This window comes from Hyla sarda, chromosome 5, assembly GCF_029499605.1.
Source record: "Hyla sarda isolate aHylSar1 chromosome 5, aHylSar1.hap1, whole genome shotgun sequence".
Taxonomy (NCBI): Eukaryota; Metazoa; Chordata; class Amphibia; order Anura; family Hylidae; genus Hyla; species Hyla sarda.
The window spans coordinates 361,882,522-361,902,912 of NC_079193.1; positions in this window are offsets into that span (position 1 = coordinate 361,882,522).

Below are 20,391 nucleotides of genomic sequence, written 5' to 3' on the forward strand. Positions count from 1 at the left end.
GAGAATCTCGTGTTCACTTCTGTAATTATTTGCTTGGTTAAACAAAGTCTTGAAGACGGTCTCGGCGGACGCAACCTAAAGAGTTCATTACGTTCTGCCGCTGTTGGTTTGAAGTGCGGTGACGAGTGAAAGTCACTGGGAGGACCAAAAAATTATATATATATATATTTATCAATGGAGCCTTCTACTGAATAGTTGGTTCCCTACTTACCTGGCTACTTATCTTCCGGGGGCATCTACCTAATAGGGGGAATTCTTTACCTAATAACTGGGGGCTTACCTTGAATACCTTACAACTCGGGGCTTCTACCTCATAGGGGAAGGATTACCTACCTAACTGTGGGGGACTTCTACCTAATAGGTGTGATCCCCTACCTAACTGCTGGGGGCTTCTATTTAATAGGTGGGATTCACTAATTACTTGGGGCTTCTACCTGATAGGGGGGATTCCCTACCTATCTACTGGTGCCATATCTTAATTTGTGTCGGTGACGTCCCCATGTTCAACTTTCGCCTAATGCTTCATGGGGGCATCTACCTAATAGGAGGTTCCCTACCTACCTATCTTTTAGGAGAATCTACCTAATATGGGATGCTTAACTACTGGGGACTTTTATCTATTAAGGGAGATTCCCTACCTACTGGAATATTCTACCTACTGGAATCTTCTACCTAATAGGGGAAATTACTACCTACCTACTGGGAGCCTTACTTAATGGGGGGGGGGATTCCCTACCTACTGGGGCTTCTACCTCATAAGTGGGATTCCCTACCTAGGGCCTTATGTTTGACTTTTGCCTAAGGCTTCACAAAGTTGGAGATCCACAGTTTGGAGACCACTTTTATAGTGATCTTGTTTGTATCTCACCTTAACCTGGTTATACCCTAAGCCGCCCCGGTGTTTTTTCCTAGAAGATGTGTAGATAAGCCTCTCCTGTACAGCAGACTCCATAAAAACCATCATAGCCTTCTTCGAAACGCCGTGTCAGAACATTCCTATCTATTGCACAACAGCAATTGTTCTCGCAAAGCTTCTGTGACCGTATAATTATACCCAATAAATCCCCTTTTTCTATGTTTTACCTTTTTTTTTATTTTTTATCTTTGTTTTATTTTACCTGATAACATCACAAACCAACAACCTGTCTCCTTTTCTTTTTATTGCCTTTCCCTCCGAGGATCTTGAAAATGTTAATGCGTTTTTAATGCTAATTATAGGGAAGAGTGAACAGCAGGGGATTTCTGCGGGATTACGGTGGCGTTGGTTTGCAGGTGAAATAACCTTTCCAAAGGATGGGAACAGTTTAGCCCTATAAAGGTGGTTGTTTTATATATTTATATATTATTTTTAAAAAATATATATTTTTTTGCTTTGGTTTTATTATTTTTTTAGCTGATATTTGAGAGGTTGAGATAACTTGCATTACATCAACGCGGAGATGATTAATGGGTTTGTCTCTACCTGAGCGTCATGTGCAGACGATGGCCTCCGTAAGGTCAGTCCGCTCCGATTAAAACACCGCTTTGTTATTATCTCTTTTTTTCTGTTTCCAAAAACAAATGCGATGCGAGAGCCAAATCCCGGTGCCTTGTAATATTATTATTTATACAGGACCGTTTTCTTATTTCCATTCAGTGAATAGAAGTCCTCAATGTTTCTTTTCCTGTTACAGTTGATTCTGGTTTGGCATGTAATCCCCAGTCAGGTTTTCAGGCTCATTAAAGGGTCAAAGGGCCCATTCACACAGTGGAATTTCCACTTGCAGAATTCTGCCTCCAATTAAAGTTCATAGACTTGTATGGGATTCCGCACTCCCATTCACACTTCTAAAATTCCACAAGCAGAATTTGAATGGTAGCACAGAATCCTATAGAAGTCTATGGGGGAGATTTATCAAAACCTGTCCAAAGGAGAAGTTGCCTAGTTGCCCATAGCAACCAATCAGATCGCTTCTTTCATTTTTAACAAGGCCTATGCAAAATGAAAGAAGCAATCTGATTGGTTGCTATGGGCAACTTTTCCTCTGCACAGGTCTTGATAAATCTCCCCCACGGTTTGTTTAACGTGTACCTGTTTCTTTAAAGAAAAATCCTAGAGACGTGTCAAATGTTCTGATCGGTCGGGGTCTGTTATCCAACCCCCCAATGCCTTTCACACCCCTCATACCTGATGTATAAGACTCAGTATTCCAGTTTGGTGGTCTGCCCAAGGACAACAAAGGCCTCTGTCCCAGCCAACCAGCACCCTACCCAAATCTGTGTACAGATGTTCCCTTTCCTTTTGCAGTTGATTCTGGCTTGTCTGATGATCCCCAGTCTGGTTTTAAGGCTCATTAAAGGAAATTTGCCATCAGTATCTCCCACACTTACCCGTTGGTACAGGTGTGGTGTCCCGGTACCGTATTGCATACCGTACCTAGTATAGAGGTCCCCAAAGTCAGAGTAACTACGCTCAGGTAGGGTCCCTCAGGTGAGACAGCCCGTAGTCGCCTCTCCTTAAGTCTAATTCTCTAATATTAATACATGTATATATTTAATAATAATGTATATCTAATATAATGTATAGTACCTTGTTTAGCGTCGCAGGACCTTCGGTCATGTGACCATGTTAAATAACCTCTATGGTATGTTGGAGGACCTTTGGAGGTCCTTGGGTCACGTGTTACCCACAAATCTTTGTAATGGTGATTGACATCCTTATGGACCAATTAGCACTAGTCCAGCCCCTGCCCATATAAGGGAGCTGTAGCCAATTATCGCTCTCTTTGGTTGCTGCTCTCGTGGATGCTGGACTAGCAGGACGGATCTGCGCAACTTGCAAAGACATGCTAGGCCTGAAAACCCTACCGGCCTCAGCTGAACTAAAACCGTGAGTTCTAAACTACCCCCTGCTAATACTAGCGTGACTACTGGACCACAACTAATCCCCTAAATCCAGTGGAACAACGCATATTATCCTAAAGACTCTAAATTGCTAATGTCCCAACCTTTGTCAATCTCCAAAGAAGCAGTTGTATGCATAGAGACTGTTCCGTTTATGAAGCTTGCAGAAAACCTTCAGTAAAAGTTATACCTGTTTCAGAAAACTCTCCGGTTGTGGTCAATCTATTATTATCTACCTCCCTATCGCTCTTGGGAAGGGTGGCGGTAGGACAAGCTTTACAGAGGAGCCATCACCCTATAATCATCGCACAGCTACACTCCCCATACCCTACTCCCCCAGGCTATCACACAGGCTTACAGTGCAGCTGATACTGATAAAAATGATACTTACCATTGCCAGATCCGCTGCTCTGTTTGTCCATTATTTCTCTTTATGAAAATCACTACATGCTGCTTCATGGTGTACCCTGGAAGTGGTGCATGTGCACAGGTACCCCAGAAAATAAAAAATGTTTAACTCAACTGGTGACATTGAGGGAGATTCATCAAAAGTTGTGCAGAGGAAAAGTTGACCAGTTGCCCATAGCAACCAATCAGATCGCTTCTTTCATTTTTGAAAAGGCCTCTGAAAAAATAAAACAAGCGATCTGATTGGTTTTTGTAACCTGGTATTTCCTGTTTGAGTTTCCTTCTTTGCCAACAAATCCCATAATTCCATTTTCCTCCCTCCCACACATCAGTCACCTCAAGCATTGAAACATAACTGAGCTGCATCCATTCAAAAGACCTGTAGTTTTCAATCAGGGTGCCTACAGCTGTTGATCTCTTTCCCACCAAGCGATCGCTCCACCCATTGAAGCAGACAGGCTCCCTGTCATCAGCTGACTAGTGATGTAATGTCTCGGCCGCATTGCAACCTGGGAAAAATCTGAGACAACAGTCATTTTGTATGGGAGTTTCAACTGGTCAACTTTTCCTCAGCACAGGTCTGGATGAATCTCCCCCATAAACTTATACAGGTTTTTAAATTACTTCTGTAAAGCCTTCCAGTGCTTATCAGCTGCTGTATGCTCCGGACAGTTCCTGACATGGACAGAGGTGTCAGCAGAGAGCATTGTGGTCAGACAGAAAGGAAATTCCTGTGGAGCATACAGCAGTTGATAAGTACTAGAAGGATTAAGATTTTAAAATAGAAGTAATTTACAAATCTGTTTAACTTTCTGACACCAGTTTTTCTTTTTGCCACCGGAGTACCTCTTTAAAGGGGTACACCGGTGAAAACCTTTTTTCTTTTAAATCAACTGGTGGCAGAAAGTTAAACATATTTGTAAATTACTTTTATTAAAAAATCTTAATCCTTCCTGTACTTATTAGCTGCTGAATACTACAGAGGAAACTCTTTTCTTTTTGGAATGCTCTCTGAGGATATTACTAGCACAATGCTCTCTGCTGATGATGTTATTATAATAATAATAATGCTGCTTTATTTATTGTTGCCTTTAGTGGGATTTGAACCCAAGTCCCAAGCACTGCAAGGCAGCAGTGCTAACCACTGAGCCACCATGCTGCCCTTAGCATATATCTGCTATGCATCTGCTATGCATGGTTGCTAAAATGGACAGAGATGTCAGCAGAGAGCACTGTGCTCGTGATGTCATCAGTATTCCAAAAAGAAAGGAATTTCCTCTGTAGCATTCAGCAGCTAATAAGTACTGGAAGGATTAAGATTTTTTAATAGAAGTAATTTACAAATATGTTTAACTTTCTGCCACCAGTTGATTTAAAAGAAAAAAGGTTTTCACCGGAGTACCCCTTTAAGTATCCGATAATACAAGATGTGAACAAGCTGCAGTGTAAAGCATGGCAAAGAAGCAGAATGAGAAAATCTGCATGTACCGCATTGAGTGGGGGGGGAGGGCAGCTTGAGTGTCTGATGACACACAAAGTGGATTCAGACTATGCCAAGTAAGTTCACTTGGTGCCCAAAAGCAGTTGTTTCAGATGGTAAGCAGTGGGAACAAAGCATATTTGCAATGTAAAGCAGGGGGGATGTCCAGACCAGGAGCCTGAGTGTCTGATGAGGCAGAAAGTGGCTTGAAAACTGCCTCAGACTTGGATAAGCTCTCTTTAAATGCACTCAGCCTCCCCAAATTATGTTAACAGGCAGTGCTGCAGTGTAAAGAATGGGAAGGAAACAGAATGAGAAAAGCTGCAGTGTACAGCATGATTGGGGGGGGGGGCAGCTTAAAGGGGTTCTCCACCATAAAGTGATTTTAGTACGTACCTGGCAGGCAGTAATGGACATGCTTAGGAAGGATCTGCGCTTGTCTTGGAGCTAAATGGCTATGCTGTGAGATTACCATAACACTGTGGCTAGCTTTTTGTAACCTGGCATTTTCCTCCCTCCCACACATCAGTCACCCCACCCATTGAAACCTAAATGAGCTGCATCCATTCAAAAGACCTGTAGTTTTCAATCAGGGTGCCTACAGCTGTTGATCTCTTTCCCACCAAGCGATCACTCCACCCATTGAAGCAGACAGGCTCCCTGTCATCAGCTGACTAGTGATGTAATGTCTCGGCCGCATTGCAACCTGGGAAAAATCTGAGACAACAGTCATTTTCTATACTGTTAAAAATAAATATTGTGGCGAAAATAACAGAAGAATTGTGAGAAAACCGTCACACACAGGTACAGACACTATATTATGGACTACACTAACTTTACAGCCCCTGTAGCACAGTCAAATAAAAATAAATTCCTGGAATACCCCTTTAAGTGTCAGATTATGCCAAATAAGTTCTCTTGGTGCACAAAAGCAGTTGTTGATGGCACCCAACTATTTGCAGTGTAAAGCATGGGGGATATCCAGATCAGGAGCCTGAATATCTGACGCTAAAAAAACGTATATTTCTGACTATTTCAAACTTGGATAAGCTCTTTCGATTCCTGCAGTAGAGGTTTGGGACTGCACCCAACCTCCACTAACTAATGTTAAAGGGGTACTCCGGCCCTAAGACACCTTATCCCCTATCCAAAGGATAGGGGATAAGATGTTTGACCGCGGGGGTCCCCTGCAATCTTGCATTCGGCACCCACCTCTTTGATCTGCACGCCGCCCTGCCAGCTCACAAACTGCCGGGTGCCGACCACGGGGCTGGAGTATCGTGACATCAAGACTCCGCCCCCCGTGTGACGTCACCCCCCGCTATGCAAGTCTATGGGAGGGGGCGTGACGGCCGTCACGCCCCCTCCCATAGACTTGCATAGCGGGGCGGGTCGTGATGTCACACGGGGCGGAGTCGTGACGTTACGATACTCCAGCCCCGTGGTCGGCACCCGGCAGTTTGTGAGCTGGCAGCGCGGCGCGCAGCTCAAAGAGGTGGGTGCCGAATGCAAGATTGCGGGGCTCCCCCGCGGTCGGACATTTTATCCCCTATGCTTTGTATAGGGGTTCAGATGTCTTAGGGCTGGAGTACCCCTTTAACAAGCAATGCTGCAGTGTAAAGCATGGGAAAGCAGCAGAGCAGGAAGTCCATTTCATGCTATGTTAGATTCAGATAACTTTCCTGTACCACCATACGCACGTGTGATCCTGTTTACCAAAAGATGAGATCCCAACGTTATGTAATATAGTTGAAAAAAAAATAATTATAATAATAATATAAAAAATAACCAGAAAAAAAATAAAAGTAACAGTGCAGGATTGTAGACGTCTTGAAGGTGTGCCGGGATCCCACGAATGAATGTGCCGGCTCGTCAGCCCATCGCCTGAGACCTTTGTACAGCCGGCGCTCACAAGCACGCCTTCTGAGAATGTCAGTACATTGTATTCCCAGAACTACAGTGTGTACAGTACACGTTATATATAGGCGCTTTTTTTTTTTTCTCCCTTTTACTATTTATGCATTACACACGGCTGCCCCTGTCTCTCCTCTAAGTAATGGTTTTCCAGCCCCAGCGATTACATTCCATTCATGTGAGGCTGTCACTGCCGAGAATCCAGGTTCTTCTTCTGGCCTGGGCTCGTAAAAGGGAAAGCGCTGAAATCACGTGTATGACGCTGCACTTTAATCTCCTGATATGGGATTAAAGGGGATCTCTGCTGCCAAAAGAGACTTTATACCGGGGAAAGAAATAATAATGGAAAGGGGAACTATAATAAACGTATGCGGTATTACGTGGGACTGCAGATAAGATGTCGAAAAAGCACCATGTAAAACAGTGTTTCCCAAGCAGGGTTCCTCGTGCTGTTGCAAAACTACAATGCCCAGCATGCCCGGGACAGCCTTGAGCATGATCTAATGAAGTGGTCTCAAAACTCTGGAGCTCCAGCTATTGCAAAAACTGCAATTCCCAGCATGCCCTGACAGCCTTGGGCACGGTCTAATGCAGAGGTCTCCAAACTGTGGCCCTCCAGATGGTTAGAAACTACAACTCCCAGCATGCCCGGCCAGCCTTGAGCCTGGTCTAATGCAGTGGTCTCCAAACTGTGGACCTCCAGCTATTGCAAAACTACAACTCTCAGCATTCCCAATAAGCCTTTGTCATAGTCTATTGCAGGGTTCGCTGACTTGTTGGTCCCCCAGCTGTTGCAAGACTACAACTCCCAGCATGCCCGGACAGCCTTCGGCATAGTCTATTGCAGGGTTCTCTGACTTGTTGGTCCCCCAGCTGGTGCAAAACTACAACTCCCAGCATGCTCGGTCAGGCTAGGGAGAGTTTGAATGGAGCGCTGGTCAATCAGGTGTCCTAATGCGCCTTTCAAAGTCTATGGCATTGTTTTCCAACCAGGATGCCTCCAGCTGTTGCACAACTACAACTCCCAGCATGCTCGGACAGCCTTCGGCTGTCCGGGCATGCTGGGAGTTGTAGTTGTGCAACAGCTGGAGGCACACTGGTTGGAAAACAATTACATAGACTTTGGCTGCCGTAATATTTGTAAATGGTTATATACAGTAGCTATATTTCTATAATACATGTCTCTTAGATTGCTTGCTGGGAATTGTAGTTTTGCAACAACTGGAGGTCGACAGTTTAGAAGCCGATTCTGGTATTGGTGGCCAATGTATGCAGTACCCATCTCAATCCCTCTTACCTTCCCTCAGCTTTCGTGCTGAGGCCTCTTCATCGTTCGCTCTGTTTTCCTGAGTGGTGCAGGACCTGCCGTGCAGTGACATGATTTCATTGTGAAACAGGTCCTGCACCACTCTGGCTTGCAGGAGAAGGTCCTGCACCCCTAACAAAGCAAAGGATGCAGAGGCTTCAGCAGAGGAAGATGAGTGGGATTTATTTTCTTATATTTTTGGGGGAAATTGCTTAATGAGGTATCTACCTAATAGGAGGTTCCTTACGTGACTACCTAACTATTGGGGGCTTGTACTTAAAAGGGGAGCATTCCCTCCCTACTGGGGGATTTTTCCTAATTTAGGGATTTCTTACCTACCAGGGGATTTTACCTAATACCTTACCTATCTTCTGGGGGCTTCTACCTAATAATGTTTCCCAGCCTACCGGGAGCTTCTACCTAATAGAGGGATTCCCTACCCAAATACTGGGGGCTGCTACCTAAAAAGGTGGATTCCCAACCTACCTACTGGGGGCTTTTACCTAATAGGGGGATTCTCTCCCTACCTATCTTCTGGGGGCTTCTACGTAATAGAGGGATTCCCTACCTACCTACTGGGGGATGCTACTTAAAAAGGGGAATTCCTTCCCTAATTATTGGGGGCTTCTACCTAAAAAGTGGGATTCCCTACCTGCTGGGGGCTTTAACCTAATTTCCTACCTAACATAACAATCATGGGTGGAAATGTTCAGGATCTGTGTCCCTTGGCCACGGTAGTATGGAGTGTCTCCGTCCTACCTAATGGGGGCCTCAACTTAATAGGGGGGTTTCCAACTTGCCGGTCTTCCGGGGGCTTCTACCAAATAGAGGGATTCCCTACCTACCTACTGGGGAAGGCTACCTAAAAAGGGGAATTCCTTTCCTAATTATTGGGGGCTTCTACCTAAAAAGTGGGATTCCCTACCTGCTGGGGGCTTCAATCTAATTTCCTACCTAACATAACAATCATGGGTGGAAATGTTCAGGATCTGTATCCCTTGGCCACAGTAGCATGGAGTGTCTCCGTCCTGTCTGTCATTTCCAAAAACAATCCATTGATCCTAATGGACACTGTATAATGCTTCATTTTTCCTGTGGTGGTGCTGCAGAAAAATGTAACACTTCTTGGTATCCTACAGTTGATCATGGTGGTGGGGTGGGGGAGTTTAAGATCAGCTTTTTGTTAAGTTACCCTTCTAACAAGTAGGGATTGTCCAAAGTGGGCAACCCTTTTTTTTAAAGTGCCAAGTCTTCCTCGTCTTCACCTCCAATCTTTGTCTGATCTCTGATCATTGTATCAGAATTACATTGTGTCCCGGAGCATGAAGAGACAAGAGTCCATGGAGCTTTGTCATGAAGAACTAAGCATTTCCAAGTTTTTAAGTTTAGTATCACCAAAGGCATGACACTAAGCGGGGGCAATTATGTAATTGCAGAATGGAATGTAAATCCCCTATCTTCTAGCCCCCAGCTGTGTAGAGTACAGTCAGTCATGCCATCATAGAGGATTAGAGGGTGGCCTTGGTCCTCTCCAGTATAAAGCATTAGGGTACGTTGATGCCTGAAGGCCACAGTAACCAACATTTCCACTCACGCTTGGTATGTTTTAAACCGATGAAGTGGCTCAAAGTGTGCTTGGACTCCTGGACATTCTCCCCCTCCCACACTAAGCATCTAGTAGTCATCAGTTATCTTGGTATGTGCCCCTGAGGGGCCGCAGCCTGTGGAGTGTGAAAGATTTTAACTTCACTTTGCAGTAGAGTTATAAAAGAGGGTGAATGGAAAAGGGAACAAGGGAGAAGTAGATGCATCTGGGAAGATTTGGAGACCAAGATGAAGACTACCTGGGCTGACGAATATAGTCTGAAGAAGATATGGGGAGACAAGGGCTGAGGGAGACTTGGGAGACATGGTCTGAAGACATGGGCTTTAGAAGACATAGGGAGACATAGATTGAAGAAGACATGGAAGACAAGGACTGAAGAAGACATAGGGAGACATAGACTGAAGAAGACATGGGAGACATGGGCTGTAGAAGACATGGAAGACATGGGCTGAAGAAGACTTGGGAGACATGGTCTGAAGAAGACATGGGCTGTAGAAGACTTAGGGAGACATGGTCTGAAGAAGAAATTGAAGACATGGGCTGAAGAAGACTTGGGAGACATTGTCTGAAGAAGACATGGGCTGTAGAAGACATGGGAGACATGGGCTGAAGAAGACATGGGAGACATGGGCTGAAGAAGACTTGGGAGACATGGGTTGAAGAAGACTCAGGAGGCATGGGCTAAAGAAAACATGGAAAGACATTGGCTGAAAGAGACATGGGCTGAAGAAGACATGGGGAGACATGGGCTTAAGAAGACTTGGGGAGACATGGGCTGAAGAAGACTTGGGGAGACATGGGCTGAAGAAGACTTGGGGAGACATGGGCTGAAGAAGACTCGGGGAGACATGGGCTGAGGAAGACTTGCGGAGACATGGGCTGAGGAAGACTTGGGGAGACATGGGCTGAGGAAGACTTGGGAGACATGGGCTGAAGAAGACTTGGGAGACATGGGCTGAAGAAGACTGGGGAGACATGGGCTGAAGAAGATTGGGGAGACATGGGCTGAAGAAGACTGGGGAGACATGGGCTGAAGAAGACTGGGGAGACATGGGTTGAAGAAGACTGGGGAGACATGGGCTGAAGAAGACTTGGGGAGACATGGGCTGAAGAAGACTGGGGAGACATGGGCTGAAGAAGACTGGGGAGACATGGGCTGAAGAAGACTGGGGAGACATGGGCTGAAGAAGACTGGGGAGACATGGGCTGAAGAGTATGAGGGAGATTTCTCAAGCTCTTTGTTAACAAAGGCTAGTAAATCTTCATCTTATATCTTCTCCATCTTGGTCTCTGGATCATTCCAGATGCATCTAGTTCTCCCTGTTCACATTCTCCATTCACCCTCTTCTATAACCCCCCCCCCCCCCCTCCCCGGGGCACATACCGAGATAACCGCCCCCGATGACTACTAGATGCTTTGTATCTCTCTCCGACAACTTCCACAACATAACACAACCTCACACGTACTGCCCCGGGGGAACATCCAGGAGGCCAATCTCTCTTTAGGCCACTTCATCGGATTATAACATACCAAGCATTTGTGGAAATGTTGGTTACTGTGGCCGAGCTTCAATACCTACAACACCCAGCAAAACTACAGCTCCCAGCATGCCTAGCAAGGCTGGGGAGAGATTGAATGGAGCAGTCAATCGTGTGTCCTGCTGCTCCATTCAAAGTCTATGGCAGTGTTTTCCAACCAGGCTGCCTCCAGCTGTTGCAAAACTACAACTCCCAGCATGCCCGGACAGCCGTTGGCTGTCCGGGCATGCTGGGAGTTGTAGTTTTGCAACAGCTGGCGGCACCCTTGTTAAAAGACACTGCCATAGACCTTAGCTGCCACAATATTTGTAAATGATGATATACTGTTGCTATATTACATGTATATTACATTGCAGATGTAGCAGAGTTGAATTTGTCATAGAACCATTTTCCGAGTTAAGATCATGCAGCAGTTTTACGTAAACCGTATGTAAAATCCTAATATAATATCAGTCCCAGTTCCTTATTGCCAAATGATGTTTTGCTGCACAGACTGTCTCGGCTCTGCTACATCTGCGCTGCAGGCGTTAGTGATATTTAATTGGAACATACAAATGCCAGTGTCTTTGTATGGCTGATGTTTACTTTGTACAAGACTGGCTGTCTCCACGCAGTATAAGGTAGTTCCCATTTAATTCCGGCAATCCATTGTCAAGAAACAAAAAAAAGGAAGACTCAGGGGCATTGTGCTCCGCTGTTGGCATGACCCTGTCTCCGCCGGAGTCTGCAGTGAAAGTTAACCCAGGGGTGAAGCCATTCTTGGGTCGCCGTCGTGTGCCCGGCAGATGTTCAGGAAGTGACGGTGACATTTTGCTCCGCAGTTCATTGGTATTAGACAGTAGGATACATAAATAAACCTTAGGATTAGAATTTAAGGCCGGACGAGTTGCATTGATTTCCAGGGAGGGTTGGGGGGGGTGAATATGGTCCATGCACATGGCGAGGCTGGTTGGTGGTGATGTTTTTTTCCTGGCCTATTGTTAGATGAGGTGGATAATGCTGCACTCGCTGACTCACCAATTCCAGTCTCATTACACAGGGAATTGTGCTTACAATCTGCTTCCTGGTACAGGAGATTCTGCTCAAACAGCTGTCAGACACAATAACAACGTACAGATCAGGCCTGGGACATAGGACAATAACTACTATAATACTGCCGCCTATGTGCAAGAATATAGCTACTATAATACTGCCTCCTATATGCAAGAATATAACTACTATAATACTGCCTCCTATATACAAGAATATAACTACTATAATACTGCTTCTATATACAAGAATATAACTACTATAATACTGCCTCCTATATACAAGAATATAACTACTATAATACTGCTCCTATATACAAGAATATAACTACTATAATACTGCTCCTATATACAAGAATATAACTACTATAATACTGCCTCATATATACAAGATTATAACTACTATAATACTGCCCCCTATATACAAGAATATAACTACTATAATACTGCCTCCTATATACAAGAATATAACTACTGTAATACTGCCTCCTATATACAAGAATATAACTACTATAATACTGCTCCTATGTACAAGAATATAACTACTATAATACTGCTCCTATATACAAGAATATAACTACTATAATACTGCTCCTATATACAAGAATATAACTACTATAATACTGCTCCTATATACAAGAATATAACTACTATAATACTGCCTCCTATATACAACAATATAACTACTATAATACCGCTCCTATATACAAGAATATAACTACTATAATACTGCCTCCTAGCTGAGAGGTTGTGTCTGTGTAGCTCTCCTGATGTCTGGAGAAAGCCCAGGGAGGGGCCACCCTGGGTGGGGAAGCTCCCCAAGCAAGGCCCAGGCTTCTCGGCCTATTCTGGGAATTAATCCCCAGACACCACAATCCATGGATGAAAATCCTAAAGTTTCTATGGATGTGAGAAATGTTCAGAATGTTGTCAGTTCTGGTGCAGTAAGAAGCACAGATGAAAAGAAAGCTGTGGAAGTGAGGAAAGAAACTTCATCAAGTCAGGTAATGGCTGCAGGTGCAATCCACCCCTCCTGCAGTCAGACAGAGGAGAACATCCCTGGAGAAGCAGACCATGCAGGAGAATCTGCAGCAGCCTGTCCTAATACGGTCTGACCGCACACGATACGGGAGCAGCGCAAAAGTGACAAGCACGCCAGAGGGGACCAGAGGGAGTACAGCAGGAAGGCTTCAGGGGGCCACAAGTGCGGTCACTGGAAAGAACCAGGGGCCTAGTCCCCAGTCTGGAGATTGTGACCCTGCAGCAGTGACCACAGCCGCACCGAGACAGATCCCACCTCAGAAGCAGAGTCCTGTGAGTACCCCACCAGCACGGCCCCCCAATACTCAGCGGGCGCCAGAACTGTGTTTGGCCGAGCAGATCCCCGCTCTGGTAAAGAGACTTGAGACTTTAAAAAAGACTAAGTTACAGCTGCAGAAACAGATAGACTGTATATACAAGCTAAAGGCAGCAAACCCCAATAACCATGCCGTCCATGATAAGAAGCTGAGCTCCCTCGCTGTGCAGCTCGCTGACACTGTGCAGGACATGGAGGACGTATTGGACCAGATGGGACCAGTCGCTGAGACCTTCAGAAACCAGCAGCGATTTGAGGGATATAAGGAAAGACCAGCGCCAAAGTCATCTACTGCTACACCTAAGTCTTCAGCCTCACCAGGGGACACCCAGCAGTCCTGTACAAGACAAGAGGACATCCAGCAGTCCTGTGCAAGACCACTCCTCAGACCAGCCAGCTTCCCTTTTGAGAAAGGAAATTTGTACAGACAAGCAGAAGCAAGCGTCCAGCAACATCAGAGACCTGCAGAGACTCCTCCAGAGGTACCACAAGTCCCAGCAGTCAGCACGGTGAAGCAGGACTATGGACTTCTACCAGAAGGTAACTCTGTAACCGTTGTGCAGTCACCACAAGCCCCTGGGGGCAGTAGAGAGCAGCAGGACTGTGGACTCTTACCTGAAGGCAGCAGTGCAGCAGAGAGTTCACAGGACATGGCTCTGCAGGGCTTGCTGGGCTCTGTAGTGCAGGATCATACTGCCAGTGACTGCACTGAAATGACTGTATGTGATATTACTGATAATGTGTCTGCAGAGGGGGGCGCTTCACAGTCTGTGTGGGATCTGGGGTCATCTCTGGGGTCAGGTCCACCATTAGTTCAGCCTCCAGAGGCTTGTGACCCCCAGAGTATAGAGGTTGATGGTGGGGAGGGGGCTGTACAGTCTGATGCACAACACTTCCCCCCTTTAGTCACACAAGTATCAGACCCCCCTAGTACGGCTGGTCAGCAGCCACCACAGCGCCCCCAAGTACAGCAGGAGGGTAGAAGTAGTGGCGCCTCCTCTGGTAATGCCTGGAGTCGTGGGTCACCATTCATGTCCAATGTAAATTACACGGGTCAGGCTTTCAAGAGGAGGAACGTGGTCAGGTTCAGACATAGAGGGGCCAAGGAGGAGCTGCCTGACAGGAGGTTTGTGGTCCGTGAACTTCTGTGCCACCAAATGGGCTTCCTGCCATCTAACATCCTGGCAGTGATAAACCTTCCTGACAGGCAGGGCTATGACGTCAGCTTCAAACTCATGTCTGACCTGGACCGCTTCTGGGCCCATGTCACCCGGGTGAGAGATGCTGATGGCTGGAATAAGTTCAGCTTTGTCCCCATCTCCAGACCAGACACAGCGAATGTCACCATTATATTCTGGAACGAGTCTGTCCCCCCCCAGGATATTGTCGTATGGTTAAAGAGACACTGTGACCTAATGTCAGACCTGACTAAGACCAGGGATGAGGACGGCATATGGACGGGAGGGTGGAAGGTCCTGGTGAAGTTACGGCAGATAAACAACATAACCCAACATCTGCCCAATTCTTTCTTCATTGGCCGGGAGAAAGGGGTTTGCTTCTATGCAGGTCAGCCCAGAAAATGCTTCAAGTGTGGGAAGACCGGTCATATCGCGAGTGTGTGCACCCTAGTGAAGTGTAATTTATGTGGGGAGATCGGCCATGTCAGCGCCACCTGCCAGAATATCCGCTGCAACCTCTGTGGTAAGACCGGTCACTCCCATAGGGACTGTTCTGACGCCTGGCATAACATCTGTAAGGACTTCCCTGATGAGGACCTGCTGGAGGGGGCAGAGGACCTGGAGGAGGAGACGTTGGTGTCAGGGTCAGCAGTGACACAACCCGAGCCTCAGCATAACATGGGTGACACTAGAGGTGACGATATGGGTGACAATATTGGTGACAATATGGGTGACAATATTGGTGACACAGTGCCCGACCAGTCCCAGCCAGGAGCCACTGAGGGGAACAGGGAGGTCACTGAGCAGGTTGTGGCCATGTCTTCTTCTGCCCCAGCATCAATAAATCCGCAGAAGAGACGGAAGAAAGACAAAACCAGCCGTAAGCCTGAGGAGGGATGGACCACTGTCCAAAAGCCCTCCAAAAAGAAAGTAGACCCCGGGTCAGGTGTCATGACCATCACAAATAGGTACAGTGTCCTATCAGAGTCAGACGTTGAGGAAGAGATGGAGAGGGAGCTAAAGAGAGTGATAGATGAATTTAATGAAGACCAAGAGGGTGATCCCCCCACAAAAAAGAGACCCCCACGAGCAAAACGTCTGTCCGAATCGGACATGGAAACAGGTGGTCAGCAGGAGGGCTCAGACTCAGATCTGTGATGATGGGGGTGACATCTCTGCACTTTCTTCTTTCCTTTGTTATGATGGCCGACTTTACCCTTAAAGTGTTCTCCAGTAATGTGAACAGTGTCAGAGTGAGGAGGACCAGACACGCGGTTTAGGACCATCTAAAGTCTATTGATGCTGACATCTTCTTCTTACAGGAGACACGTTTAAATACTCAAGGACTGTTAAGTGAAGCAGAGCGTGAATGGCGGTCTGGTCCATCCTTTTGGTCACTGGCTGTGGAACCAAGTGCCGGGGTCTCTATCCTGTTTACCACCAATGATGTAACTGTACATAGGCTGACAGAGGTATTGATGGGAAGGTGCCTAATGCTAGAAGTTACTATTCGGGGTAGAAGGCTCCGACTCATTAATATCTATGGTTCACAGACAGTGACTGAAAGGGTTAACCTTTATAATGAAGTGAAGCCATATCTCTTCACGTCTGTCCCTGTCATCTTGGCCGGAGATTTTAATGCCTCCAGAACAACTAGTGACAGATCCTCTAATAGACCTCTAACCCGAGACTCCAAGGTCTTAAACAACATCATTCTACAGGCCGGGTTGTCAGATGTGTTTGTGCAGGGTGGTCGGAAACCAAAATTTACCTATTTCTGTGGTGGAAGAAGTAGTCGTATAGATTTAGCTTTGGTTAGTCCCACAGAGACCATTGGTGAGAAGGATGAGAAGATCGTCCCTTATTCTGACCATCTGGCCTTATATTTTTGTCTGGGTGTCACACAGGGTCCTGAGACAGGTAGAGGGTTGTGGAGACTGAATTCCAGTCTATTAGAGGATCCTTCTGTGCAGAGACAGGTTCACTCTCTTATACAGAGTCAGCTAGAGAGGGTGGACTTCTATGATGATATGGCCGCCTGGTGGGAGGATGTCAAGGATGAGATCAGAACCCTCTTAAAGAGACTGTCAGTTATAAAGGGGAAGAGTAAGTATGGCCAGTATCTCAAGCTGCGCAAAGAATTGGAGTCACTGTATTCGGCGGGTGGGGACCAACAAAGGATAGACCGGCTGAAATCTGAGATAAGGCAGTATCAGTACAGCAGGTATACCTCCCTGGTTCTTGAACGGGATTATGGGTCCTTAGGGTCTCCTGATCCCTTTGAGAATTGCCGGGAGCGGGTGGCAAATAAATCTGTCACCGGTCTCACTGACTCCCAGGGTGTTTTGCAGGAATCTCGGGAGGGTATCCTGGGGGTGGTGAGATCGTACTATGCTGACTTGTTTCAGAGGAAGGTTTTGGATAGAGACAAGATGACCCAATTCTTGGAGACAACTCCGCTCCCTGATACTAATGATTTGGACTTTTCTCCTTTGACAGCAGAATTGACGGTGGCAGAGGTCAAAGAGGCCATTGATAAGTTACATCTGAAGAAGGCACCAGGTCCAGATGGGATAACAGCAGAATTCTATAAGACATTCAGAGACCTCTTGGCCCCAATCCTCGTGGATGTTTATACAAATTGTCTAGAAAGTCACCTGATGCCTCCATCCATGAGAGGGTCCTCGCTGATTCTGCTGTCTAAAGGTAAAGAGCCGAGTGACATCAAGAACTGGAGGCCAATTGCCCTCTTGAATGTCGACAGGAAGATTCTGGCAAAAATCCTGTTTTCTAGGTTAGTTTGTCTGTCCCCGGCACTGTTGGCAGGCTGTCAGTATGGCACAGTAAAAGGGCGGAACATCTCTGGGGCAGTGATCTCCATAAGGGAGATGTTTGAGAGATGTAAAGCCCTGAGGTGTGGGAGATATGTTGTGAGTCTTGACCAGGCTAAAGCCTTTGACAGAGTAGATCACGAGTATCTATGGGCCACTTTGTCAAAGTACGGTATTCCGGGTCAATTCATCGATTGGCTGAAGACTTTGTATTGTGAGGCCGAGAGCTTTCCTCTGATCAATGGTTGGCAGGGTGACACGTTCAGGGTTGAGGCGGGGGTGAGACAAGGTTGCCCACTGAGTCCGCTGCTGTATGTATTTGCCTTAGACCCGTTTCTGAGGTCACTGCAGGAGTGTGGTTTTCAGGGGGTGCCGGTCCCCCACTGCCTACCCCTGAGTGTTGTTGCCTACGCGGATGATGTGACCGTAGTGATATCTGAGCCTCGTGAGGTGGGGATGTTGTCTGCGGCCATCAAAAGTTACTCGGAGGCCTCAGGGTCTCTGGTCAACCTTGAGAAGAGTCAAGCTCTCTGAGTATCAGATACTGATCCAGATTTTGATCTGACCCAATTTGTGAGAGCCTCCTCCTATATTAAAATCCTAGGGGTCAAATTCGGGAGGGACGATAACGCCAAACTAAATTGGGAACAGAAGTTGGAAATCGGAAATGCAAAGGTTCAGCGATGGAAGAACTGGAGGCTGACCTATAGAGAAAGGGTTAAAATGTTGAAGACTTAACTGGTCCCCGTCTTCTTGTATGTCTCTGTCGTTTTTCCTTTGCCAGAATCTTTCTCCGCTCGGCTCTTTAGCCTGTTCTTCCAAATGTTCTGGGGGAACAGGTTGAACCTGATAAAAAGAGGGGTCACCTACCTACAGAGGAGAGAGGGTGGGTTGGATATGCTGAATCCAAGGGTGTTCTTTGACTCCATGTTTCTAAAAGTTAATTTTGGTTGCCTGGACTCAAACAACAGCTCCCTGTGGGCGAATAGTATCAGGGACTGGATATTGCCTTTTGCAGAGTCTTGGGTGCGAGGCGGCAGTCTCAAGAGGGGGAGATGGACGCGTGACTACCTCCCCCCGTACCTGGAATACGGGCTCAGATGTCTGAAGAGATGGCGCATTGAGAAGTCCTATATAGAGAGTAAGCCAAGGAAGGATCTATACGTAAGGGTTTGTAGGGCTTTCTTCTGTTCTCCACTTGCCTTGAGGGATTGTGTGACCAGCACTTTACAAGAAAGTCTAAAGTTCCTCAATGGGAAACGACTCCCCGCAAAATTCTTTGACATAGCTTGGCTGTCGCTCCATGGGAGGCTCTTTGTCAGTGGTAATCTAAAGTATCTAAGCGTTTCTGATAGGAACTGTCCTCTGGGTTGTCAGCAGGAGGAGACCATGGAGCATTTCATATCTGACTGCAGGGCCGGGAGGAGGATATGGGAAGAAGTGTCCGGTAAGCTAAACATCCCATTACTGCAGAACCTGACGTATCCTGGCATCATATATGCTGTACCATCCAGTAACAGGACTGTAGACAGGGGGACAATGTACATAATTATAACAATCATTAAATATTACCATTGGCACATGAGAACTAGAGTGTCCATACACAACGAGCCATTCCATCACAACACAGCAGTAAGACAGATAATGTCCGAGCTCCAGTGGGTAAAGTCATTAGAGATACGGAGGAACCAAAATAATGGGAAATTATGGAGGAATGTCTCTTTGGTTTAACACGGATGATTTATTAAATTTTTTTGTGTTTTTCCTTTTCCAGCAAATGTGGACTTTCTAAGTTTAATATTACTCTGTGCATACTCTAGTTGAGTAGTCATTGTGTGTACAATGCTTGTTATTTTTGTTTTGCATTGTAAGAATTTATGTTAATTGTAATTTTGTTTGTTTTCACAATAAAAATTGCCTCCTATATACAAGAATATAACTACTATAATACTGCCTCCTATATACAAGAATATAACTACTATAATACTACTCCTATATACAAGAATATAACTACTATAATACTGCCTCCTATATACAAGAATATAACTACTATAATACTACTCCTATATACAAGAATATAACTACTACAATACTGCCTCCTATATACAAGAATATAACTACTATAATACTGCTCTTATATACAAGAATATAACTACTACAATACAGCCTCCTATATACAAGAATATAACTACTATAATACTGCCTCCTATATACAAGAATAGAACTACTACAATACTGCCTCCTATATACAAGAATATAACTACTATAATACTGCTCTTATATACAAGAATATAACTACAATAATACTGCTCCTATATACAAGAATATAACTACTATAATACTGCTCCTATATACAAGAATATAACTACAATAATTTTGCTCCTATATACAAGAATATAACTACTATAATACTGCTCCTATATACAAGAATATAACTACTATAATACTGCTCTTATGTACAAGAATATAACTGCTATAATACTGCTCCTATATACAATATAACTACTATAATACTGCTCCTATATACAAGAATATAACTACTATAATACTGCCTCCTATATACATGAATATAACTACTATAATACTGCTTCTATATACAAGAATATAACTACTATAATACTGCTCCTATGTACAAGAATATAACTACTATAATACTGCCTCCTATATACATGAATATAACTACTATAATACTGCCCCCCATGTACAAGAATATAACTACTATAATACTGTCCCTTATGGATTGGAATTTAATATGTGATGTTTCCTACTGTGGACATGACCTTTAAGTGAGAACTGTTCTAGGAATTCTGGGATATTGGAGTTTGTAATTGAGACCCTCGGTGACCCACTGAGAAAGGAAT